The 27311-nt window shown below is 46.7% G+C and overlaps 1 protein-coding gene across 4 annotated transcripts in view; it reads right to left on the minus strand.

The window, feature by feature from the left end:
• The window catches only part of EPS8 (epidermal growth factor receptor pathway substrate 8), a 203459-nt gene that overhangs the window by 175797 nt on the left and 351 nt on the right, over nt 1-27311 (minus strand). The window contains exon 1 of one of the 4 annotated variants that reach the window (XM_053257483.1): nt 26889-27054. The exons of the other annotated variants lie outside the window; for them this stretch is intronic. The gene's annotated coding sequence lies outside the window, so the exon portion shown is untranslated. Of the gene's footprint in view, nt 1-26888; nt 27055-27311 lie in introns of those variants that run through there. 4 annotated transcript variants of the gene reach the window in all.

The raw sequence follows: 27311 nt of genomic DNA on the forward strand, positions 1-27311 counted from the left end.
AGAGACCATGCCTCTTATCATGCTAATGATTCTACATCAGTGCCTCACCCTGATTGCTCCCGTGTTATCAGAAAAAGTAGCTTAAAACCAGCATTTTAGAAATCTGGAAATACCTCGAGATAAGCTAGAATTTGCATCACAAAGCCCAACTCGTGTGTGGAATGGGTCCAAAGATCTCGTCAGGAGTTCGGGGTAAGTTTTACTGGTGTGTGAACACACACACCCTCTCCCGAAAGAGTTTTGGGGCAGAAGCCCCGTGTGTAGAGCCTCCTGGTAGGGCTGGGAAAAGGACTCCTGCCTGAAACCCAGTGTTGACAATACTGAGCTCTTGGGATAAGGCAGCTTCCTACCAGTGGTTGAGGATAATGAATGGTCCAAACTCAAAGGGCCCTTTTAGCTACAACAGTGGAAAAAAGAAGGTTTTTAGACTGTTAGCCCTTTGGGGACAGGGAAGCATCTTTATTTAATCGTTATTTTTCTATGTAAACCGCTTTGGAGAACTTTTGTTGAGAAGCAATATACAAATAGTAGTAATAGTCTCCAAGCAGTTACAAAGTGGAGAAAGAAAGCTGGTCTTGTGGTATCAAGCATGACTTGTCCCCTTTGCTAAGCAGGGTCTGCCCTGGTTGCATTTGAATGGGAGACTACATGTGTGAGCACTGTAAGAAATTCCCCTTAGGGGATGAGGCCGCTCTGGGAAGAGCATCTGCCTGCTTACATGCAGAAGGTTCCAAGTTTCCTCCCTGGCAGCATCTCCAAGATAGGGCTGAGAAAGATTCCTGCCTGCAATCTTGGAGAAGCCGCTGCCAGTCTGTGTAGACAATACTGAGCTAGACGGACCTATGGTCTGACTTGGTATATGGCAGCTTCCTATGTTCCTATGTAAGTGGCATACTTTGCACAGCACGTAGAACGCACAGACCTAAGCAACCTTTTCCTCTGCTTTCTCCTTTGCAGGAGATTTCCAGTGTTATAAAAGGCAAGCTGCCCGCTCCCCTCTCATTTGTAAATTTCATCTGATGCTGCCTTTGCTCTAGTCTATTTCGCTTGCTAAGCCATACAGTTGTCATTAGAAAAAGATGCCTTTCAAGATTATGAAGTTGCGAGACGCAAGCAAAGCATTTTGTAAAACAGGTCCAAACTGGGAGAAAATTGGAACATAGGAAGCTGCCTTATACAGCATCGTCAGACCACTGGTCCATCGAGCTCATGATTGTCTACACTGACCTGCTCTCCAAGGTTTAACAAGAACATAAGAATAATCTTACTGGATCAGGCCCATTTAGTCCAGCATCCTGTTTCCCACAGTGGCCCACCAGATGCCTCTTGGAAGCCCACAGGCAAGAGGGGAGGGCATGCCTTCTCTCCTGCTGTTGCTCCCCTGCAACTGATGTTTAAAGGCAGGTAGGAGTCTGCAATCCCTACTTGCAGATGCCAAGGGTTGAACCTAGGGGCTTTCTGCATGCAAAGCAGATGCTCTACCACCAAGCGACAGCCCCATCTACTGAACAGAGTACAAGAAAGCAGAGACACTTAACGGGATTTCCAATCCAAGCCAGGACATGTCCCTGGCCTGGGGCCATCCCTGTTTCCCCAAAAGCCCACTTCGCTTGTTCAGCAGTGCCACACAAAGGCTGGCACGGAGCACTGGCAAAGCAGTGACAATAGCTGCCACTGCAGCAACCCTTTAGCTGGCATCCAGACCCCTTGGTCAGTGTAAGGGAACAATACAGGGACCTTTTTCAAACCGGTTAAAGGATCTGTGAACACATGCAAACAGCAGCCCCTGCCTGGGCGCAATATTCGGAAATGCTTTTTAAAACCCTTATTCAATCATTAATCAAGATCAAAAATTTAAACCACACAAACTCACTCAAATGACAAGTAACTGGAGCAGAAGAGATCATGGAAATTGCTAGGAACACAATGAGGTCTCTAGGATTGACAAAGGTAGCTCAGCAAAGTAATTCTCAACATGCCAAATGTCACCTCCCGAATAAATATCAATAATCTCTCCTCTTCTAATCATGACAAAAGAGAGATTATTATTTTTAAAATGAATCCTATTAAATCATACTTCACAGATACACCGAATACGATTACTTGGTATATCTTCCAACACAGTTAAAAGGGAATTCATGCTAACTGGATTCAGAAAGACACAATAAATACAATGTAAGAATCCAAGATAATATGTATACCCAACTAATCCATAAATGTTTTAATACCATCATATCACAATAGAAACAAATATATATATTTAAAAGTCACAGCTTATTCATAAAGACTATTCTTGCCACACTTAATGGTTAATATATACACCATACAACAAATCCTAAATAGCTTCCATGCTCACTGCCATATAGCCTGAGTTATAGAAAATCATAACACATTACCAGTCTCTCTGTAATGGGGCACAAATCCAAATCTCTACAATAAAATGAATAGGGTCAGTCATTGTACTACTCCTTGGATCTACATGAATAGTTGTCCTCAGTGTTCCTTGTAACAGGGATTTCCAGATGTTGTTGACTACAGCTCCCAAAATCCCCAGCTGCAATGGCCTTTGGCCAAGGATTATGGGAATTGTAGTCAACACCACCTGGGAATCCCTGTTACAGGGAACACAGGTTGCTCCTGGAATGGATATTAGCCGAGATAAAAGTTAGCCATTTTTCTGGGAGGACTTTGGATATATGTGAAGAAAGGGTGAGAGACCTCACAGCAACAACAAAAAGTCCCCCAATTTATCAGATACAGCGCAAGGAACGAAGCTAAGTTGATACATTAAGCAGAACCAAGCTGTAAAGCTTTTCCTTGACTGTAGAGCTTCCGCTTCAGGAACACACTGTTCAGGGCTCCACCCTGAGATGTGGGTTTTCCATAAAATTTTGAATGGGGAAAATTTTCTGGAAATTTCTCTATGCACATTTTTTCACAGTTCCATGAAATCTGCATAACAGTTTCTCAGGAAATTCTAATATGAATACGAATATGACAAATATTCATATACCGCTTTTCAACAGAAGTTCCCAAAGCGGTTTACATAGGAAGCTGCCATACACTGAGTCAGACCATTGGTATAACTAGCTCAGTATTGTCTACACAGACTAGCAGCGGCTTCTCCAAAGTTGCAGGCAGGAATCTCTCTCAGCCCTATCTTGGAGATGCCGTCAGGGAGGGAACTTGGAACCTTCTGCTCTTCCCAAAGTGGTTCCATCCACTGAGGGGGAATATCTTCCAGTGCTCACATGTAGTCGCCCACTCAAATGCAACCAGGGTGGACCCTGCTTAGCTAATGGGGCAAGTCATGCTTGCTACCACAAGACCAGCTCTCCTCTCCATAGATATATATAAATAAAATGGCTCCAATGTTTCCTCTAACAGGGATTCGCAGAAGTTGTTGAATACAACTCCCAGAATCCCCAGCTGCAACGGCTTTTGCTTGAGGATTATGGGAGTTGTAGTCAACAACATCCCTGTTAAAGGGAACACTGAATGGCTCCTTGTCCTCAAAGGGCTCACTATCTGAAAAAAAGAAACATAAGATTGAGACTAGCAACAGTCACTGGAGGAATGCTGTGCTAGGGATGGATATGCCCAGTTGCTCTCCCCCTGCTAAATATAAGACAACCATCACTTTTTAAAGGTGCCTCTTTGCTCAGCTAGCAGGAGGCGTAACAGCAATATGCAAGTTCTCTTGATGCCATGGATTGCAGTCTGATTTTGAATGCTATCTGATCTTTATATAGTCTTCTTAAGCAATAATAATTTTAATTATTAAATATGTATAAATTATACATAACCAACAATTAATATGGTAAAAGGTAAAGTGTGCCATCCAGTCGATTTTGACTCCTGGTGCCCACAGAGCCCTGTGGTTGTCTTTGGGAGAATACAGGAGGGGTTGACCATCGCCTCCTCCTGCACAGTCTGAGATGATGCCTTTCGGCATCTTCCTGTATTGCTGCTGCCCAATGTCCCACACTGGATCACGAAGTTTTTCAAGTAGCCAGGCAACTGAACTGAAATACTGGACGGTCGGGGAGGGGGACTACTTCATGTGGCTTAAACTTTATCCTGAAACAATTCCAAAGCTTTATGTGGATAGAAATTTAGAAATGGAAAACGTTTCACAGAAAGATAAAATACAGGAAATTTTTCCAAGCCCACCTCTTTGCCACCGCCATCAAACTCCTTTGATAAAGAAAACTAGCCTGCTAGAGTGCTAATTGTGAGAGGTTTCGGTTTTACTGGAGCAGCATTCAAATGTGCTGTATCTCGCCTCCTGCTCCTTGCAGCTGGAAGGTACAGTGCAAGAAACGGTTTCCCTCTTATTACCCATATAGTGCCATCATGCGCATGGTGCTTTACCAAGTATGAGAGGGCAGGTCCCTGCCCCAGGGACAATACATCTAAAATTCAACACAGGGGAGACAACAGAGGGAGGAGGAGCAGCAGCATTGCATATACTTTGGTTTAGTTGGAATATTTATTTCTTTGACATATTTATATCCCACCCAAAATGTACATCTCTGGGTAGGACAGAGGAAGGTAACCTTGGCACTGCAGTTGTTGTTACACTCCAACTCCCATCACCCCCAATCGCAATAAACTGCTGCTAGGGATGATGGGAGCTGAAGTTCAACCACAGCTGGAATGCCAAGGTTCCCTACCCTAGAAAGAGAGGGGACCAAAGGGTTGTGCCAAAAATTTTCAGAGAAAAGGTGGGCTTGGATTTTGCTGAGCGCATAAACTGGTCCCCAGAAAGGTTCTGTGAATATGCAAAGTCTAAGTTGGCTCTCCATTCCACAAGCCAAGAAGAAGAAGAGGAGGAGGAGGAGGAGGAGGAGGAGGAGGAGGAGGAGGAGGGCTGGTCTTGTGGTAGCAAGCATGACTTGTCCCCTTAGGTAAGCAGGGCCCACCCTGGTTGCATATGAAAAGGAGACTAGAAGTGTGGAAGAGATTCCCCGCAGCGGATGGAGCCGCTCTGGGAAGAGCATCTAGGTTCCAAGTTCCTTCCCTGGGAACATCTCCAAGATAGGGCTGAGAGAGATTCCTGTCTGCAACCCTGGAGAAGTCACTGTCAGTCTGTGAAGACAATACTGAGCTAGACAGACCAATGGTCTGACTCAGTATATGGCAGCCACCTATGTTCCTAAGGTGTGTTTCAGCTTGCTGGAGGATGTGATCAAACAATCAAATTGCAGCCAGAGGCGCTCTTACCTCTGGACTTTGGGGCCAAAGCCCCGGACCTCTACAGCCCCTGGGGCCCCCCAAATCTTATTTAGTCTATCCCAGGTGGTGTGGTCGCCAGGCAGAGCATGACGATGCTAAATTTTCAGGGGATGGGGGGGTGCCTCCAAAAGCCTTTAGATCCAGGCTCCAAAATGACCTAGGTGCACATCACAGCACAGAATGCTGAGGCCAGAATGCAACCCTGGACTTCTGCCTCCTTGCCTCTACAAGGCAAGGCACAAAAAGCACAAATGTTCCAGCCAGCAGCGCGATCCCATCAGAGTGGCAGGAGCCTCTCCTTGCTCCCAGGCCTCTCTCGTTCAGCAGACACATCTGCCGACAGCAGCCCTGCTGAGCAATAACTGAGCGCTCTGAACCAACTGCTGGAAGGTCAGCTGCCAACAAAACCCCCGTGCGTCTCACTGCTCACAGAGTGCTCTGCTGGTAGCCCAGGCCCCACGCACTCCAGCAGGGATATGGCAGAAAGTCAATAAGTGGACAATAAAACAGTCATCGCTTGCTCTCAAGCCTTTTCATTACAGGGAGAATGATGCTCCAGCGTGCACCAGAAAGCCTTGGGAGGTTTCTTCCTTACAAGGAAAAGAATCGTTCAACAATGGAAGGACGCACCATCCTCACTGATCCCAGGGCTCCGATAACAGATCAGAGGTCCAATCAATCCCCTACCCCTCAAATGAATGAAAGATACAGATGGGGCCGTAGCTCAGTGACAGGACATCTGCTTTGCACTCAGAAGGTCCCAGGGTCAAACCACGGCATCTCCAGGTAAAACTGGGAAAGACTGATTCCGGAAACCTTGGCGAACCACTGACAGTCAGTCAGCGCAGACCCGGCTGCACAACTTAAGCCCTCCAGCTGATGCTGGACCAGAGGCCCCGTCATCCTGACTATCGGCCACTATGGTTGTGGATGATGGGAGCTGTAGTCAAAAGACAGCTAGAGGGCCAAAGTTAGGAATACAAGAAGCTGCCTTCTACCAAGTCACACCCTTGCTTCATCTTGCTCAGTACTGTCCACACAGACTGGCAGCGGCTTCTCCAAGGCGGCAGGCGGCACCTCAGCCCTATCTGGAGATGCAAGGAGAGAACCTGGAGATGCCAGGGAGGAGGAGAGCTGGTCTTGTGGTAGCAAGCATGACTTGTCCCCTTAGCTAAGCAGGTTCTGACCTGGTTGCATATGAATGGGTGACTTGATGTGTGAGCACTGGAAGAGATTCCTCTTAAGGGGTGGAGCCACTCTGGGAAGAGCATCTAGGTTCCAAGTTCCCTCCCTGGCATCTCCAAGATAGGGCTGAGAGAGATTCCTGCCTGCAACCTTGGAGAAGTCACTGCCAGTCTGTGAAGACAATACTGAGCTAGATGGACCAATGGTCTCACTCAGTATATGGCAGCTTCCTATGTTCCTAACTTGGAACCTTCTGCATGCAAGCCTGCAGGTGCTCTTCCCAGAGCGGCCCCATCCCCTGAGGGGAATACCTTGCAGTACTGACACACGTAGTCTCCCATTCAAATGCAAACCAGGGCCGACCCTGCTTAGCAAAGGGGACCATTCATGCTTGCTGCCACAAGACCAGCTCTGCTAGATGGGCCAACAGCCTGACTCGGTACCAGCCAGCTCCCTAGAATCCTCAGGGTTCCACGTTTCCACTAGCCACTATTTCCACTATTATATTTATATCTCCGTTTTAATTGTTATTGGTTTTAATGGTTTCTGTTTTAATTGTAAACTGCCCTGAGCCATTTTGGAAGGGCGGTATAAAATAGATAGATAGATAGATAGATAGATAGATAGATAGATAGATAGATAGATAGATAGCCAGCAAGGGTTTGCAATGGGAGCCCCAGCCTCATCCAACTGGAGCTGTCATGACAACCCCAGCCCTGATTGTGACCCGGAGAACATGACCCCAGAGATGCCAGACCAGCACCGGATCCAGTCATGGGCCCCAACATTGGGCCAGAGCCTGAGAGCTCCAGGGGCTCAAAGTGCGCACATGAAGCTGTCCCCTGCACAGAAGGGGGCTGTCTGCTGTAAGATATTCCCCTTAGGGAAATGGGGCCATAGCCCAGTGACCGAGCCTCTGCTTACATGCAGACGGTCCTAGGTCCAATCCTTGGCATCTCCAAGCTGGCCTGAAACCTTGGAGAAGCTGCTGCCAGCCAGTGTTGGCAATAATGAACTACTACTAGTACTACTGAGCTACTACTACTAGTAGTAGTACTACTACAGATATTTATATACCGCTCTTCAACCAAAGTTCTCCAAATGGTTTACACAGACAAAATTAACACATAAATAAGATGGTCCTCTGACCCCAAAGTGCTCACAATCTAAAAAGAAGCATAAGGTAAACACCAGCGACAGCCACTGGAGGGGTACTCTCCTGGGGTTGGATAGGGCCAGTTGCTCTCCCCGTGATAAATATAGGAGAATCACCATTTTAACAGGTGTCTCTATGCTCAGTTGGCACGGGCACTTGTGCCTCAACTAGATAGAACAGATGACCCATGGTCTGACACAGTACAAGACAGCTTCCTATGTTCCTAAAGTGAGGAGGGTGGGGAAGCCTGCTTAGGAAGGTGCTCCATGTACACACATGAGTCTGTGCACCTTGTTGGATCAGAGCAGGCTTAGTTTAACGTCTTGTGCTTTAAATTCCTTTAAAAGACTTGTGCCCCCAGCAGGTAGTCAAGGAAAGGAACTTGGAACTTGTTAAGAGAAGACACGCCCAGATCTTGGTGGGCAGCAGCCACACACACATCCATGCACACAAGACACCTGTAGATATAACCATCTAACAACAATCTTCTTTCCGATGCAATCTTCTTTCTTTCTGTTGTGCACAACAGCTGCCTTCTGGTGCCTGGAGACTTTCCGAAACAGATCTCTCTCTCCTCCTTCCTTCTCCTCCTCCTCCCCACAGAATGCTTCTGAATAGACATGGTTCGGGGAACATAATTAGCCAATTTGGACTTCCTCTAAAATTAACATCCCTTTTCATTTCCAGCTGCATGGGTTTAGTTCAAAGACAGCACACGTGGAAAGGGCTTGTTGTCCACCAGCGAGATGCCTGTGTGCTTAAAATCTTTTTAATCTTTTTTTTTTTTTTTACACTTCTTTCCACTGTTTGCTTAAAGGTTGTTCTACTTGCTTCGCCTGGTCAAACCGAGCCTCTCTTTCCATCCCATCTCTCCTCGTAGTGCTGAAATCAGAAGGTCTGTATACCCTCCCAGCAAGCTGTTTAGATGAGATAAGCCCTTGCATTCGAATAGAAATGACACAAGTCTAAGTCAGGGATGTGACACAGAAACAAGTTGTTGTTGTTGATGTTTTTAAAGCCACACAGCCAATTGTGAGGAACCCGATGGCTTCCCCCCAACCCATATCCCCCCCCCCAAAAAACACACACACACACCCATTTCTAAAAGGGAGAAAGAAAGAGATTGTCTCTTAAATGACTATTTGTGGCATGCAAATATCATGAACACAAGTGCTACTGATGGCCACTGACATCTGCAAGCTATTCGGTACAACCCACATTTCACTTGGTGCTGCACTGATAGTGCATGTGAACGTATAAAATGTTTCGATTTCATTCAGATTCTGGTACTCGGAGGTGTTGCGTGCACTGTATTGATAAGACAATGTTGGCCATTTCTCTCTCTCTCTCTTTTTGCCTGACGTACTACTGACCACAGGGGTGGCTCCCCCATGAGGCAAACTGAGGCAACTGCCTCAGGCACCACTGCAGGGTCCTTTTGTGGGCAGCAGAGTGGGGATTCGCACCCCTTTCCTCTTGCCTGGGTAGCTGATGGTCCCAGACAGGTCAGAGCCGACATAAACCTTGCCTGGCCTCCCAACACCGGGGAATTGCTTTCAGAACACACCACCACTGCTTCCAATAGTAGGCAGGAGATTGCCCAGGCTTCTCCAAGCTGCCTTGGTAGCTGGCGGTGGCAACAACATTCTCTGGCCTTCGCATGGAGGAGAAGGTAACAGAGTGTTGCTGCTACTGGGCAAAATACAAAGTGCTGGTTATTACCATTAAAGCCCTGAATGGCTTAGGTCCAGGTTAGAGAGCGGCTTCTTCTGCATGATCCCCACCACACGTTAAGGTCATCTGAGGAGGTCCGCCTCCAGTTACCACTGATACGTCTGGTGGCGACTCAGAGGCAGGCCTTTTCTGTAGCTGCTCCTGGGCTGTGGAATGCACTCCCTGTAGAAATCCATAATCTGAATTCATTACTGGCCTTCAGGAGAGCCCTCAAAACCTACCTGTTTGGCCCGGCCTTCCAGGATTTTTAATTTCTTGCAAATGTTTTTAATTTGTTGTAACCTGGTTTTCCAGGGGTTTTAAACTGTTTTGAATGTTTTAACGGTTATTTGTTTTATAGTGTTTTATAGTCTCTGTTTTTAATCGCTAATTGGTTTTAATTGTTTTGTTTTAATGTAAACTGCCCTGAGCCGATTTTTGGAAGGGCAGTATAGAAATCAAATGCATGCATACAAACATACTGCTGGTGGTAGCTACCACAGTGGCACAGAGGAGCCCAAGCAACCTCCCACATACTCTCAAAAGCGGTGGTGGCGACATGATCTGAGAGCTGTGCCCACCTTTTGGAGGCAGGGTGGGTGGGACTATTGAGGGGCGGGACTATGGCATTTTCAGCCCGGACTCCGGGCCAGCAGAGAGACAAAGTGGCTGTTTGGGTAGCCAGCCTCAGGTGCAAGCAAGTGTCCGGCCAGTACTGGCTGGCCATCACATTTCCTAGCACCAAACATCTGCTGTCTAATGCTCGGATCTGATGCCCCTACATATCAGTTTACAACATGGCAGGGCACGCTGAGAAACAGATCTCTGCACAACGGGCTTAGCTGTGTACAACTCCCAAAGTTCTGCAGCAGGCGCTGCAGACATTGGCTGCTGGATGTGATGGCTCAGTCAGAGTCACGATCTACTTCGGCTTAGCACAGAGGTCAGGAAGTCCGTGTGCACTGTATAGCTGGGAATAAGCAGGCTTGGCGTGCATCCCACCCTTAGCTAAACGGTTGCCTAAGATTTTGCAGCTAAGGAGTTTTTGAAGCTCAGTTCAATTTTGGTGCTATTTCCTGACTGGAGAAAATGTGAGGAGGGACAGCAGATTCCAGATGCTTCTGATCATTCCTGCTGCCCCCCCCCCGCCCGCTCCCCCTGAGTACTTGTAGCAAGTACTACAAAAATATATTGTCTGTGATTAAAGAGGTAAAATGTTACAAAAATATTGCGGGTGGCTGTTGGTGGAACAATTCTGTTTCACAGTTTAAGATCTGGCAAAGTTGCATCTAGTTATGGCAAAAAACCAGGTAATTAAATGGTCAACTCATTTGTCTTTTCTCACAGCTTCTTTTCACATACTGGGAGACTGAGCAGCATTAACTTGCTGTCTGAGGGTGCAGCTGATTAGACAAAGTAAGGGGTACAGTGTGCTGTTGAGTCGGTGTTAACTCCTAGTGTCCACAGAGCCCTGTGGTTGTTTTAAGTGGAATACACGAGAGGTTTACCACTGCCATACAAGACATCTGACCATGAAGAAAATAAGGCACTTTCTTTTCTTTATACTTATTCCAATACTTAAAAAATAAAAGAAAGACAAAAAATATCTCTGTTAACAATTAGGAAAGATACTGCTATATTGAGTTCATGTTCTATTAGAGCTGTGAAATCTGACTGTTCCTAGAGTCTCCATCTGCATGTGTCAGGGTCAAGAATCCCTTGCTTGTGCACATATTCACTATCAGATGACTCTTTTGGTTCAAGCAACTTCTCACAGTCGCTGTCTTCTGATTCATTAACATTGCTACCGGTTGTTGTTTGGGAAGAGGATGGCATGGATGTTCCATTGCCAGAATGATTCTCAAGCTTGTTGAGAAGCAGAGCTGGTCTTATGGTACCAAGCATGACTTGTCTCCTTAGCTAAGCAGGGTCTGCCCTGGTTGCATTTGAATGGGAGACTACATGTGAGTACTGTAAGATATTTCCCTTCGGGGATGGGGCCGCTCTGGGAAAGGGCATACAGGTTCCAAGTTCCCTCTCTGGCACCTCCAAGATAGGGCTGAGAGAGATTCCTGCCTGCAACCTTGGAGAAGCAGCTGCCAGTCTGTGTAGACATTGGCAATACTGAGCTAGATAGACCAAATGTCTGACTCAGTATATGGCAGCTTCCTATGTTCCTATGAGATTGGGTGTGCATGCATGCTGCCATTGTATAGGACCAATTCATGTTAGAATAGGTTCCTATAAATCTTTGCTTGATTTTTTTGTTTAAACAATGGGTTCTAGCCCTGAACAGCTGCAAAAATATGCAAAGGAATGTGTGAACAAAGCAGGCTAAAATCCCAGGCTCCAGCAGGGTGGTCTAAACAGCAACATTGGGTATTCATTAGCCAGCCAAGGCCCAGGCAGATGAATGCCACACTGGGAGTGTGGAGAGCCTTCCAGTGCCACATCAAAGCCTGCTGGCCTGTTCCACACATTGCAAAATTGAGGTGTTGCCCTTGTCTGCATACAGCTTGTGCAGGAAAGCTGATCAATAGGGCCAGCAGGAATGGATGCTGCTTCCTTGCACACTATACAGTGAATGCCCCCATATGTGGTCAGTTCAACAAGCCAAGTGTCCTCAAGAGTAATACGAAAGTGGGACCAATCTATTGTTCCATTCTGCATTGAGAGAGAACACATTAAACCACAGTTAAGAACATAAGAACAGCCCTGCTGGATCAGGCCCAAGGCTTATCTAGTCCAAGATCCTGTTTTGCACAGTGGCCCACAAGGTATCTCTGAGAAACCCACAGCAAGAGATTAGGGCATGCCTTCTATCCTGCTCTTGCTCCCCTGCAGCTGGTATTTAGAGGCACCTTGCCTCTGAGGCTGAAGGTGGCCTATAGTCACCAAACAGTAGCCATTGACAGACATATCCTCCATTAATTTGTCCAAGCCGCTTTTAAAGCCATCCAAGCTAGTGGCCATCACCACATCCCATGGCAGAGAATTCCATAAATTATGTGCTATGTGAAAAAGTACTTCCTTATGTTGGTCCTAAATTTCCTGTCCTTCAGTTTTTGGGGGATGACCCCTGGTTCTAGTGTTGTAAGACAAAGGAGAAACATTTCTCCTTGTTCACTCTCTCTACTCCATGCATAATGCTATATACTTCTACCATATCTCCCCACAGTCAGCTCTTTTCCAAACTAAAAAGCCCCAGATGCTGTAGCCTTGCCTCATAAGGAAGGTGCTTCAGACCCCTGATCATCCTGGTTGTCCTCTTATGGACCTTTCTTAGTTTTACAATGTCCTTCTTAAGATACAGTGACCAAATGTGGCCGCACCATAGATTTGCATAATGGCATTATATTATTAGCATTTTTATTTTCAATCCCCTTCCTAATTATCCCTAGTGTGGAATTGCATCACAGCTGCATCACACTGAGTTGACACTTTCAATGAGCTGTCCACCATAACCTCAAGATCTCTCTCCTGGTCAGACACCAACATTCAGACCCCATCTGTGTATATGTGAAGTTGGGGGGGTTTGCCGCAATATTCATTGCTTTACACTTACTTACAGTGAACCGCATTTGCCATTTTGTTTCCCACTCACCCAGTTTGGAGAGATCTTTTAGGAGCACATCACAATAGGCTTTGGATTTCACAATCCTAAATAGTTTGGTGTCATCTGCAAATTTGGCCACCTCGCTAACTGCTTACCCCAAATTTTATATCATTTATGAACAAGTTAGAGTGCACTGGTCCTGTTACAAGATTCCTGGTTGACCCCACTTCTTGCTTCCCTCCACTGTGAAAACTGTCCATTTATTCCTAACCTCCGTTTCCTGTCTTTCAACCAGTTACCAACCCACACATGAACCTTTCCACTTATCCCATGACTGCTAAGTTAACTCAAGAGCCTGTGGTGAGGAACTCTGTCAAAAGCTTTTTATAAGTCCAAGTATACTATGTCAACCAGATCACCTTTATCCACATGCCTGTTGACCAGTGATCCCTCGTGTTTTTTTATGTCCACTCAGTCAATTTTAGATCCCACTCAGGTTGAATCAGGAATGTCCCACTCTGAATGCATGTGCATACTCACTGCCTTGATACTGCTGCCCAGAACAAAACTCATTCCACACAGATGGGGGGGGGGCGATAGAGAGAACACTGCTGTTGACATTCTCAAAGAACTCCAAAAGGTTAGGGAGGCAAGATTTACAGAAGCCATGCTGGTTCTCTTTCAGCAAGGCCTGTTCTTCTATATGTTTAACAATTTTGTCCTTAAGTATGCTTTCCATCAATTTACCCAGCACAGAATTTACCCAGCACAGAACTAATCCGGCCTGTAGTTTTCCAAATCCCTCACAGATCCCTTTTAAAAAACAAACAAACTGGAGTTACATTAGCTAGTTTCCAGTCCTCTAGCACAGAGCCTGACTGTAGGGACGTTACATATTTTTGCTGGCAGATCAGCAATTCTGCATTTGACTTCCTTCAGAATTCTTGCGGGGGGTGCCATCCGGCCCTGACGATTTGTTAGTTTTTATTTTTTCAAGACAGTTGCTCTCCTTGGAGGTGGAAGCAATTAGAACACCAATCAAAGGAACAGCAGAAACACTACACTTCAATCAGGCCAGGTGAAATTCTTGATAACAATGTCTGCCTTATCTCACTGCACCCCACACTGGACTAAAGAATGAAGGCTTTTTGTTCCGGCTGGTGACATTTCCCTTTTTCCATTTCAGTCTTCCTAGAACCACAGTAGGTGAAAGTTAAGAAGAGAAGTTCATTTTTATAATGTTGGGAGACCTGCGGCAGCTAAAGAAAGGTCTGGCCAATATCTGGTGTTGATCATTTCAGCTGTTCTGCGGTTAGCATTTTGAACAGAAACCAGTAGCGATGTGGGCGAGATGGATGAAAGCTTTTGCTATATAAGTGGTGGGGTGCATTGGGGAAACAGCTTGGCATTAGAAAGAAAATATACAATAATCATTGTATGATTGTAGGAGCAAGAAGCATCTAAAATTAGCCCTGACTAAGCCTGCAACCCTATGCACACATACCTGGAGGAAAACTCCATTGAACCCAATGGGTCTTACTTCAGGACTACAAAACTTTGGACTTTCTGCAGACATTGGGCTACAACTCCCATAATTCCTGGCTATTGGCCACTCAGGCTGGGGATGATGGGAGCTGTAGTCCAAAAACAGCTGGAGGGTCAAAGCTCTGTTCTAAGTGAACATGAACCATTAAATGCAGTGGGACTTCCATTATTGATACCGACTGTTCTTCCTATAAGCTCAAAGCAGCATACAAAGGATAAAAGTACAACACATGAAAACAGTAGTTAGAAAAATATTTAAACATTAAAATAAGACAGCTATCAAACCCATCAGAAACATAAACCAGCAGAGGGTTACAATTAAACAACAGGTAAAATCAGTCAGTTGGGGAATGCACATCAGAATAGGAAAACTTTAGCTCAGCAACCAGACAGGGGATTCAACAAATCTCAAAGGCAGGGGTTCCCAGCTGTGACTTTTCAAAGGTTGTTGGACTACAATTCCCATCATCCTCAACCACAATGGCTGAGGATGAAAGGAATAGTAGTCTAACAACATCGGGGGACTGAAGGTTAGGCACCCTTGCTCTGAGAGCATTCTGTAGCAGAGGAGCAAATGGAAAGACCTGTCCTGGGTCATGACCAAGACATTTTTCAAAAAGAGGTGGGACCTGGAGCACTGACCACCACCCTCACCCCACCCGGAGACACTCTTGAAGCTGTATACAAAAATACTGAGCAAAATATTGTTAAGTGAACACTTAACAATTGTCAAATTCCCCTTTCCTTAACTAAAGGGACCAAACAGGGACATCCCCCATCTGCGCTTTTAAGAAGCTGATATTCAGTTCAGAACCATCTGCAATCGCGCTTAAGAATCAGGCAAAGAGGTATGGGGAGATGTAGCTTTAACACTACAACACCTAACAAATGCAGCTGCTGCCTTTTATACAGCCTGAAGCAAGGCACTAAACGCTGCCTTGCCCCATATGCCCCTAGTGGGGGGCCAGCTTCCTTTCAAAGGGATCCTTGCAAGTTTTGAACGTGGCACAGGGAGGAAGGCTGCAAAGTTGCCAGCAGCCTCCCCGTCTCTTCTCATGCATCTCACAAGCATTGCAAGGGATTTAAGAAGAGGGGCTCTTCACTTACTTTACAAGCGTCGGATCAGTCCCAACGAGCTGCTCCAATGCAGGGGACTCCTTGCAGTCCTACTGGCACCCCCATAATCTGCCACCTGAGGCAACCACCTCACCTTGCCACATGGGAGGCCGGACCAGCCCTGCTCTTGGAAACATAGCAAGCTGCCTTACACCAAGTCAGATTGTTGGTCCACTCTAGATCAATCATGTCTACACTGACCGGAAGCAGTTCCAGGCAGGAGTCTTTCCCAGCCCTACCTGGAAATGCCTGGGACCTTCTGCATGCAGAGAGCTACAGTTCCAGCTTCCCAGAACCCTTGTGCAATGACCTCTCTGACTCCCATCAAATCGCTCCTCAAAATCCATCGACTCCATGAAGGCTTTTGCACATCCCCTTTATTTCATTCATTCATTCATTCAATTTCTATACCGCCCCATCCAGAGCCTCTGGGCAGTGCACAACAAGTAAAATACAAGAACCAACACCATTTAAAACAAACAGGTTTAAACAATATAAAAACAAATTTAAAACAGTTCAGAGCTGTTCAGAACAAATTAAAAATACTTTAAAACAATTTAAAAACCTTGAAAGGCCAGGGAAAACAAGTCAGTCTTTAGGGCTCTCCTGAAGGCCCAAATGAGCCCGAACTAAGGATATCTGCTGGGAGCTGATTCCACAGGCCAGGAGCAGCTACAGAGAAGACCCAGTTCAGGGTCTCCACCAGATGGACCTCTCCAGATGACCTCAACATGCAATGGGACCAAAGCCATTTAGGGCTTTAAAGGTGACAACCAGCACTTTGTACTTTGCCCAGAAATGAGGCAAAGTCCTTTTTAATAATAATAATTATTATTGTTATTTCTCTTTGTAAACCGCCCTGAGCCATTTTTGGAAGGGCGGTATATTATTATTATTTGATTTCTATACCGCCCTTCCAAAAATGGCTCAGGGCGGTTTACAAAGAGAAATAAAAAACAAATAAGATGGCTCCCTGTCCCCAAAGGGCTCACAATCTAAAAAGAAACACAAGACAGACACCAGCAACAGTCACTGGAGATACTGTGCTGGGGGTGGATGGGGCCAGTTACTCTCCCCCTGCTAAATAAAGAGAATCACCACAGTAAAAGGTGCCTCTTTGCCCAGTTAGCAGTGGTTTTTCTTTTTCTTTTTTCCTGTTCTTTTGTATAAGAACAGGCATAATATGGTCTCTCCAGGTTACCCCAGAGTCCAGTCTGGCTGCCACATTTTGAACTAACTGAAGTTTCCGAACTATGTACAAAGGCAGCCCCATGTAGAGCACATTACAATAGTCAAGCCTGGCGCTTACCAGCTGATGCACCACTGTTTTGAGATCATTCTCTTCAAGGAATGGACGCAGCTGTTGAATGAGTCAAAGCTGATGGAAAGCGCTCCTGGCCATAGCCTTAACCCTGGAATACCAGGAAGAGGCCTGGATCCAAGAGCACTCCCAAGCAGCAAGCCTGTTCCTTCTGGGGGAGTGTAACCCCATCCAGCTCAGAAAGATCTAACTCATCCCTCAAATTCTGAGTCCCTACAATGAGCACTTCTGTCTTGCTTGAATTCAGCTTCAATTTCTCAATCCTCATCCAGCCCATTACTGCCTGTAGGCAGGCATTTAGGGAATGAATGCCAGTACCTGATGAAGCTGACATAAAGAAGTAGATTTGGGTGTCCTCAGCATACTGATAACACCAAATCTCCTGATGACCTCACCCAGCAGTTTCATGTAGATGTGAAAGCATTGGTGACAAAATGGAGCCCTGAGGGACTCCATATAATAGCTTCCATTTCAAAGAGCAACCACCACATGGCTCCACCATCTGGAATCTGCCTGTGAAATAGGAGTGAAACCAATGCAAAGCAGTAACTCCTATCCGCAACTCCCTCAGGCGATCCAGAAGGATATCATGGTCGATGTTATCAAACACTACTGAGAGATCCAAAATAACCTCCCTCTGTCGATTCCTTGGTAAAGGTAATCCATCAGGCTGACCAAGGCCATCTCAACTCCTTACCCTGCTCTAAAGCCAGTTTGAAATGGGTCTAGATAATCGGTTTCCTCCAAAACTGCCTGGAGCTGGTTAGCCACCACCCTCTCAATCACCTTGCCGAACCATGGACGATTGAAGACCAGCCTATAACTATCCATCACTGAGGGGAAGGCTTCTTAAGAAGTGGTCTAATCACTGCTTCCTTCAAACAAGGAGGCATCCTACCCTTCTTCAGTGACGAGTTAATGATATTAACTAGGCCATCTCCAACAATTTCAGGGAAGAGAGCTGGTCTTCTGGTAGCAAGCAATACTTGTCCCCTTAAGCTAAGCAGGATTTGCCCTGGTTGCATACGAAAGGGAGACTAGAAGTGTGAGCGCTGTAAGATATTCCCCTTAGGGGATGGAGCCACTCTGGGAAGAGCATCTAGGCTCCAAGTTCCTTCCCTGGCATTTCCAAGATAGGGTTGAGAGAGATTCCTGCCTGCAACCTTGGAGAAGCCGCTGCCAGTCTGTGTAGACAATACTGAGTGAGATGGACCTATGGTCTGACTCAGTATATGGCAGCTTCCTATATTCCTAATTTCCCTGCTAGATAAAAGCAGCCAAGTCAGGCAAGATAGGGTTGAGAGAGATTCCTGCCTGCAACCTTGGAGAAGCCGCTGCCAGTCTGTGTAGACAATACTGAGTGAGATGGACCTATGGTCTGACTCAGTATATGGCAGCTTCCTATATTCCTAATTTCCCTGCTAGATAAAAGCAGCTAAGTCAGGCAAAGATCCAGAGAACAAGTGGTAGGCCGCACCACTCCAAACAGCTTGTCCACATCCTCAGGCATCACAGATTGAAACTGATCCAATCTAATACTGCAAGAAGGGTTGCTGGACACCACCTTAATAGACTCTGCAAAAACAGTGGAGTCCAAGTCAGCCCGAATACAAAAAATTTTGTCCACAAAGAACACCTTAAAAGTTCTAAAAGAACTACCCCCTGCTAACTTGGCAAAGAGGCACCTTTTACCATGGTGATTCTCTTTATTTAGCAGGGGGAGAGTAACTGGCCCTATCCACCCCCAGCACAGTACCTCCAGTGACTGTTGTTGGTGTCTGTCTTATGTTTCTTTTAGATTGTGAGCCCTTTGGGGACAGGGTTCCATCTTATTTCTTTATTATTTCTCTATGTAAACCGCCCTGAGCCATTTTTGGAAGGGCGGTATAGAAATCGAATAATAATAATAATAATTATTATTATTATTATTGTTGTTAATGTCTCCGGGGACTGGTTTTAACTGGAAGGAGCCTAAATCAAACTCCTCACAACCCGGGACAGTTCTGCTGAACGCAAACCTGCAGAAGCAATGCACGTAGACCAGAACTGGTTTTTCGCTGCACGCACCACTTCCACATAAACCTTCAAATGGGCTCAATGCTGTGTCCTGTCAATTTCAAGCCGAGTTTTCCACCACTTCCGTTCCAGTCGCCTACCTTCCTGCTTCAGACCACACAACACCTCTGTATACCAAGGGGCCACTTTTAAAGCAGGTCGGAAGGGACGCTTAGGTGCGATCATGTCTATTGCCCTGGTGAGTTCCCTATTCCAGGTTCCCACCAGGGCATCGGCAGAATCACTGGTAGCACCAACATTGGAACACTCCAAGGCTTTTTGGAATCCTACTGGATCCAGCAGCCTTCTTGGGTGGACCATCTTAATAGGTCCACCACCCCTGCAGGGCTGGATTGTGGTCATGAAACCAATGTTAACCAGGTGGTACTCTGTTCAGGGCAATGGGGAAATCACATAATTCCCCACCCATGCAACAGCCCCCTGATCCGAAGAAAAGACCAAATCGATTGTGTGGCTGGCAACATGAGTTGGTCCTGAAACTAACTGGGATAGGCCCATAGTTGCCATGGTCACTATGAACTCCTGAGCCACACCAGACAAGTCAGCCTCACAATGAATATTGAAGTCCCACAACACTAAGAATCTGGGTGACTCCAACACCAACTCCGAGACCAACTCCGTCAGCTCGGTTAGGGGGTTGGTTGGGCAGCAGAGTGGACGGTACACCAACAGAACCTAATCTATCCCGAGTTCCTAGCCTCAGAAATACACACTCAATATAAGTCAACTGTCGCATAAGGGCCCTGGTAAGGAAAATGGTATTCTTATGGACCACAGCCACTCCACCACCCACTTCCCCATACCTCACTGCAATTGACTCTAACTATGAAATTGAAACAAAACGCACGCTCTTTCCGCATTTACACCTGCCTCCCTTTCACTCTCCTATTCTGCTGTTTCTCTTGTGTTGAAGTGGTAAGTTCCTTGGGGTAGGGAGTTGTCTCCTTATGTTTTGCAGAGTGCTATGCATGCCGACGGTGCTATTTAATACCCAACACAACACAGAGTTGCCAAGTTACAAACAATTCTCACAGACCTATAACTGCCAATAAAACTTACCTGCCAACGCTTTATCGTCTGCTTTGGGTCGGGGGGGGAGGGGAGCTTCTTATCCCTACAGTAGCATTGGAAGGGCCAATTCCTTTTTTCAGTCACACTTGTGGGCAGTGTCCGCTGTAAGAGGGTATCCCAGATGTTGTTGACTACATCTCCCAGAATCCCTAGCTGCAGTGGGCTTTGGCTGAAGATGCTGGGAGTTGTAGTCAAGAAGATCTGGGATCTTCCATTAGAGGGAACACTGCCTGTGGGCGGAGCACTGAGAACATTCCTGGCTTGTGCCAATCACCACCTTTTCCCTGTAGAATACACCAGAAAGTGACCCTATGACATCACATTGGGTCATTTTCTGCCACAACTTGGGTGGCGGGGGGAATGATGACCAGTAAATGCTGGATGTCAAGAGATTCAGCGGGAAAAGTGGGGGGGGGGGGGAAGCCCTGCACATCACTTGTCCCGATACAAATTCCAGATGGTGTCGACTGGAGATTGTTGCTCTTCGAAATCTAAGCTTACGTATGGTGTACTTTCTCCAGTGCTTTTTAACAAGCTAAAGTGGTACAGCCCAGCAAAACTCTTATCACTCGATTCTGCTGCATGCCCAACAGGGTGATGAGGGGTGGGACGGCGGGCGTGGGTGGCTCCAGAAGGTAATTACTTTCATGACCGGCTTTGAGCCTTGACAGAAGTAGGTCAGACAAACTACTCTATTCAGAATTTCTACATGAAGTGAGTCAGACCCCAGAGATGCAAGGCTCCCCATTCATCGTTGTCTTGCTCAGAGGGATTCAAGGCAATGACCCTTCTCCGTAATGGGCTGGAGTTCAAAAGCGTCAAGTTGGCTTTCCTTCTGGCTGACAGCCACACGCAGGTTGAGAAAGAGAGATTCTGCAACAGCCAGAGAAAAAGCTTGGGAAGCCAAGTAACACAAAAGCCTCGAGTCTTCAGAGAAACTGAGAGGTGCACCTTAAAGGGATCCCCAGTCACTTGTTGGGTCTCAAACCAACAGCACCACAGAAGACAAGTGAGAAATACTGATGGATACAGATGAAAGACTGGCCTTCATTGCAGTGTACAACTGCTCATTCAACCAAGTCATCATTGAATATGGTAAGGGGCATTCCCAGATGTTGATTCCCAGATGTTGACCTTAACTATCATATTCCCAAGCAGCAATGGCCTTTAGCAATTGCAGCTGGGCATTCTGGCACAGCAGGGAAATGCTTGACTAACAAGCAGAAGGTTGCCGGTTCAAATCCCCACTGGTACTGTATCGGGCAGCAGCAATATAGGAAGATGCTGAAAGGCATCATCTCATACGGCGTGGGAGCAGGCAATGGTAAACCCCTCCTGTATTCTACCAAGGAAAACCACTGGGCTCTGTGGGCACCAGAAGTCGAAATCAACTTGACTGCACCCTTTACCTTTAGTCAATGACATCTGGGAATCCCTGCTAGAGGGGATTGATCAGGGGGTCGACTTGCTCCTAGAGCATTCACAGCAGAAGTCACCTTTGTACACGCCATGCCAACTGGTAGTTGCCTCAGAAGACTTGAGGCATCCCAGTGGGAGAGGCAGGGTGACAAGACAAGCAATGCAGTCCAGACCAAGGCAGGGCAGGCACAGTCTCCTGCTACATGCTGGCTTCTTTTTTCACATGCCAGTTCTCAAGCTTCTGGTTTGGCACTAAAGCACTGTGGAGGTACCTTGCAAACTGCTAACATGCTCTCACACACTGACTAATGGCACTCACCAGCATGTAAGAATTTTTCTGCTTGTAAGAGGGGAGCAGCAATTTCTCTGATCCCTTCCTTCCCTCTGCTGAAACTGATCTCTCCCCCCCCCACCAAATAATTTCCCTTAAGGTTCCCCAGTCCTCAAAACTCCCAGTCCTCATGGACACAGTCAATGCGTTCCACCCTCTGCATTTTTTTTAAAATGGGAAGGACCACACAAATCAAGTACATATGCAAAGACATTTACCTTCTCCCACACAAATCTGCCCAGGTCTTTAAGACAAGGACTCTCAGGTCCCAAGATGTTGTTGGACTACAACTCCCATCATGCCCAACCCCAACAGCCTTCAACCATTCTGGTGCCAAGAGATGAGTGTTGTAGTCCAACATCATCTGGGGTTCCAAGTTTGAGAAACTCTGCCTTAAGATATTTATCAAAGGCCCTTCTCCAGGTTCACCAGCCTTGGGTTACAGAATGGGTCGTGACCAGCGACAGGGCCTTTTCCATGGTGGCACCCCAACTCTTGAATGCTCATCCCAATGGACTCCAAGTCATCTTTCTGAGTCTGACATCTTCTGGGCACCAAGTGAAGACCTTTCTATTTACCCAGGCCTTTCAGATCTGTGACTTGCTCTTTTTCCTCTCTCATTATTTGGTCAGGTCTGATGTTTTATACTTCTTTGTTGTTTTATTTGCATCTGCATGCTGTTTGTAAGCCACTACAGCCCTTTGGGGCCTGAAAAGCGGTATGACAAATACTCTAAATAAATGTAAATAAATAAATGCATTTTTCCGGTGTCACATGTTGCATGGTACATTTTCCAGGGAAGCAGCATGTTCTTCTGCCCTACCATATATACGTATGGGTGTTTGGGATCTTGTGTTTCTCCAGAATTCTTAAATTGGTGAAGTAATCCCGGCTGTTCATTCTGTGGCAAAATGAGTTGGCTCAAGGGTCCCAATCTTTCCAGACATATCCTGCCCCCTGGCCAATGTACACGAAGACACCACAAAAGAAAGCATTGTGGTGTGGTTGCAACAGCAGTTGTGATCATGGTTCGTGACACAAACAGCACGAACCGTCATGGGAATTTATCTTTATAAAACATTTATCAATTCCTCAGACTAGAAGTGGAAAGATCTTATAGACCACACCGACTTTCACAGAGGTCCTGCTTTCTGTTGTTAAAGGTATTCCCTTCTCTACAGCCAAAGAATGGCTTATACATGGCTCCTTAGTAAAGTCCCAACATGCACTGCTTTCTGCCAAAGTTTCCGGGGCCTTGGCAGCTAAACTGCACATTCTGGCCTTGCTCTGGGCCAGGGCCAAGATGCATAAGGCAGAGAATATCTTGGACACACACACCTGCCTTCAATGGGTCTGTCAAACTCTGTGGTCCATATCAAGTGGATTACTGTACATAGAAACATAGGAAGCAACCATACACTGAGTCAGACCATTGGTCCATCTAGCTCAGTATTGTCTACACAGACTGGCAGCTGCTTCTCCAAGGCTGCAGGCAAGAATCTCTCTCAACCCTATCTTAGAGAAGTCAAGGACGGAACTTAAAACCTAGATGCTCTTCCCAGAGTGGCTCCATCCCCTGTGGGGAATATTTTACAGTGCTTACACTTCTAGTCTCCCATTCAACCAGGGCAGACCCTGCTTAGCTAATGGAACAAGTCGTGCTTGCTACCACAAGACCAGCTCACCTCTCCTGTACTTCCTCCCATCATTACTGTCACAACCTGGGTCCTCTGCAACCACAAGGGCTCCAATTCCAGCAACTATATTTTCCACAGATCCTCCAGCATGGGAAACTTTAGCCGGGGGCGGGGGGGGGGGGGAAGCATGTGAAAATACTCTTTGAAGCCACAGTGTGGTTTCAAATCCCTGGAAGCAAGCTCCACAACTCTTCAGCCAAAGCAACATAAGATTATTGTTGCATCAAAGAAGCATTCCCCTATAGTGCCATAGTCAAGATAACCCAAGATGGGAAGGTGTCCTTATCCCCTGGGAAGGCTTCTGTGGAGCGCATTTATTTTATCTGACTCAGGCAAGTTGGAGATTTTTTTAAAAAGAAAAAAAGAGTCAACAGTTATGACAACTGGGCCCAGAAAAACCAGTCTTTGGATTCTGTATATGTCCTACACTGAAGGTTAATATAAAAGGAAGGAACAGCAAAACTGCTGAATCTAAAGCACAGCACCTGTGGGCATACCAAGCATTCCACCAACTCTTATTGGACACTACCTCCCAACAATCCTGAGTGCTTCATATATGAACCAATAAATTACATCCACTGCCATACACGAGTTATGGAGTGCACATTTTAATGTTCTAAGTTTTTTGGATAACATCCATGGCTGAAGCTGGTAAGAACATAAGAGCAGCCCTGCTGGATCAGGCCCAAGGCCCATCTAGCCCAGCATCCCGTTTCGCACAGTGGCCCACCAGGTGCCTCTCGAATGCCCACATGCAAGAGCTGAGGGCATGCTCCCTCTCCTGCTGTTACTCCCCTACAACTGGTACTCAGAGGCATCCTGCCTTTGAGGCTGGAGGTGGCCTATAGCCCTCCAACTAGTAGCCAATGATAGACCTCTCCTCCATGAAGTTATCCAAACCCCTCTTAAAGCCATCCAGGTTGTTGGCTGTCACCACATCTTGTGGCAGAGAATTCCAAAAGTTGATTATGCGTGGTGTGAGAAAGTACTTCCATTTGCTGGTCCTAGATTTCCTGGCAATCAATTTCATGGGATGACCCCTGGTTCTAGTGTTATGGGAGAGGGAGGAGAATTTATCTCTATCCACTTTCTCCACTCCATGCATGATTTTATAGACCTCTATCATGTCTCCCTGCAGTCGTCTTTTTTTCTTAACTAAATAGCCCCAGGTGTTGTAGCCTAGCCTCATAAGGAAGGTGCTCTAGGCCCCTGGATCATCTTGGTTGCCCTCTGCAGTCCTACCAGTCCACACGTGTAAAGAATTGTCCAGGATTATACCTCCTGAGCACTGAGAAATCACAAGCTTTCTTTTGTGGGGTGATTAACCCTAGAGCAGATTTATCAATAAAAACTCATCATAAACAGAACTGGAGTAATTCATTTGTAAAGAACCAATTAACTCATATCTTATCAGGCCTGCCATAGAATTGCTGCTGTAAGGTTCCCCCTACACTCTGAATAGCAGTACTGTGTTTAGCCCTCAGGGGAGTCAGTGTGGCCCATATCATTCCAGCTGCTGGAGCCTCCGCTAGGCAGCACTTTTGAGCAGATGAGGAGAAAGAGAAAGGCGGCACGTGTAGACCAGAGGAAAGAGGGGTGGGGGTGGGGAGTTAAGAAAAAAATGCTGAGCTGGGCTTCTCATACTTCGGTACCCAGATGTTGTTGGACTACCACTCCCATCATCCATAGTCAGGGTGGCTGTGGATGATGGGAGTTGTAGTCCAACAATTTATTTTCGGGACCCAAGGTTGAGAACTCCTGCTAGAGGGTGGCTGGAGCAGGAGGGGAAATACTACCTTGACAAAGTTAAAAGCATTGATAGTCCTGAAAACAGGTGGAAGAAGGAGAGAGAATCACTTTATGGAGAAAAGATGATGAATTTCCACGATGGGGTCCAACAAAAGTTGAGAGGAGAAAACTAAGTTAAATGCAGTGTGAGTGTGTTTGTGTGCGTGCGTGCGTGCGTGCACGCACACACACAGAGACAGACACACACAGGCAATACTTATTTTATTTATTTATGTATCAAATTTTTACACCGCCCCAACTTTTGTCTCTGGGCGGTTAACAATATCACACAATTGTTAACACAGATTAATCCAGAACACTGTATTCACCCTAATAGACGATGACTCTGAATTTAAGACAACTCCCTTGAAAGAGAAAGAGAAATATAGGTTATGCCACCTAATGGCGCAGCAGGGAAATGACTTGACTAGTAAGCTAGAGGTTGCCGGTTTGAATCCCTGCTGGTATGTTTCCCAGACTATATCAGGCAGCAGCGATATAGGAAGATGCTGAAAGGCATCATCTCATACTTCACGGGAGATGGTAATGGTAAACCCCTCCAAAGACAACTACAGAACTCTGTGGTCGCCAGGAGTTGACACCGACTCAACAGCACATTTTACCTTTATACTTGTATTTATCCAAAATAATATAAAGCAAGCCCCCCGCCCTGAGCGCACACATTTCCAACATGGGGGGGGACTATCTTGGATTCAGGTAAATACAGTAACTTCCCTCAGTTTTTTCCTTGCCGAGAGGAATGCAGCTCATGACAGCACAGCCCTGTCACCTCTAAGCAGGGGCTGAAAAGGGAGAGAGGGGAAATTACCCACTTTCTGCTAGGTTGTGGGTGCGAATCTGTGCCTAATGATTGGGAATGTGCATGCCATGGGTTTGACATCCCAAGCCGGTGCATGTTTATTCAGAAGCCACTGTGCAGAATGAGACTTCTTCCCGCATAAGTGTGCATCGGATTGCAGCCTGAAACAGGGAGAGGGAGAGAGAAAACTGAGGCGTGTGTCTTACCACGAAGCGACTCTATTCACTCTTTTCCTTTTCTGCCAAATTCAGGGTGCTAGGTAGCATATAAAGGACACACACTGGGGGTGGGGTGGGGGGGAAGGTGATGGGAACGTCATTCTCTCCTACACAGCCATGTCCAGAAAGCAACAAGCCAACTGGTCAAATGAAAAACACTCTTGACATGATGGATAACAGGTGTGGCCAGGAAGTGCTGGGGGGGGGCGTGTCGCTGCACACCAAGGAAGGCCTTTTGCATTCCTGTCTTTTCCTTGCTTGAGGGAATGGGGGGGGGGGCGCACTGGGTGAAAGAACACCCCCCATCCCCCCACCCCTCTCTTTTATTATGACAAGATATACATTGAAATGCATCTTAGAATTCATAACACACAAGCCCATATAGCTCCTGATACTTGACATACACATACAATGCGAAATTTAAGAAGCTTCCATGGGGGGGGGGTGAGGGGCAGATGCCATATGGGGCAGGACCATTCGGCCTCCTGGGTTTTCGTTTCCTCTTGGCTGGCAGAAGTGACCATCTTTAGAGTGACTATACGCGTTATTTCTTAGGCCAGGATGGCTTCGCGCACATCTCCTTGACTGCCCTCCTCCTGCTGCCGCTTCCAAAACCTTCCCAACTTCTTTCCACTCACTTTCAAAAGGTGGTCACCGCTCTAAGTTTCCGGCCTCGCTTATTCGGACAAGCCTCCAGTTCTTCTTCCCCAACCTGCCTCGCAGCGGCCTTTCACACGCTCTCGCAAGACACGCGTCGGCAGGGTCAGAGAAGCGCCTGAGAACTCTCCACGGCGGCTGGGGCCGAAACTGCACCCCCCCCCCCCGCGCGCTCCCTCCAACCACACACACACACACCCCGCGCGCGCCACCTTCCAGCTCCCACCAGTTGAAACAGAAGCAAGCAGGGAGGCGCCTAGGAGAGCGAAGGCTGCTGGTGTAGGCAGTAACCCTGCCTTTCCTCCCACCCCGCGCACAAAGGAGGATCGGCTCGAGGCAAGGGGTCTCCGTCCTGGCCGGGCGGGAGGGGACTAGAGGCGACGCGTGGATCGGGACCGGAGGGG

The sequence above is a fragment of the Hemicordylus capensis genome, chromosome 5 (genome assembly GCF_027244095.1).
Source record: "Hemicordylus capensis ecotype Gifberg chromosome 5, rHemCap1.1.pri, whole genome shotgun sequence".
Taxonomy (NCBI): domain Eukaryota; kingdom Metazoa; phylum Chordata; class Lepidosauria; order Squamata; family Cordylidae; genus Hemicordylus; species Hemicordylus capensis.